Consider the following 495-nt stretch of genomic DNA (forward strand, 5'->3'; position numbering starts at 1 on the left):
GTTGTTGTTTATTATTATATATAGCAACCATAACAATGCCATAACCCATTGCAGTGAGAATGTTGAGAAGGTCTAAGTGTTCTTCTGTACTATGGGCTTGGATACTCAATAAGGACAGCCTGTCCTAGCCTGCACCAGGGGGAGGAGGTCAGGCAAGTGTGATAAGCAAGTAAGAACTGGGCTAACACAAGAACCAGCTTGGTGTGCCGCTACCTAGACACCAGCTGATCTTGGCCGCTCGTTCGATATGCGCAGTGCATAATGTCTAGCAATTCGTCAACTATGCGTTCAGTTTGTGCGCCTTAAAGTGCTCAGTCGCCAAAATGTAGTTCGAGACACTAGCTGTGACTTAAGATAAGTTCGAAGATCTTCTCCTCTCAACTATGGTTAAGGGAAGTGTTAAAAAAAACTTTTTTTTTCCAGCAGTAGTAATTTGTTTTGGTTTATGATGCGTGATTTTGAGTTGCGCCTTCTCTGATTTGTATGATTTATGTG

The sequence above is a fragment of the Penaeus japonicus genome, unplaced genomic scaffold (genome assembly GCF_977035675.1).
Source record: "Penaeus japonicus unplaced genomic scaffold, GWHDUDI00000001_assembly GWHDUDI00000028, whole genome shotgun sequence".
NCBI lineage: Eukaryota > Metazoa > Arthropoda > Malacostraca > Decapoda > Penaeidae > Penaeus > Penaeus japonicus.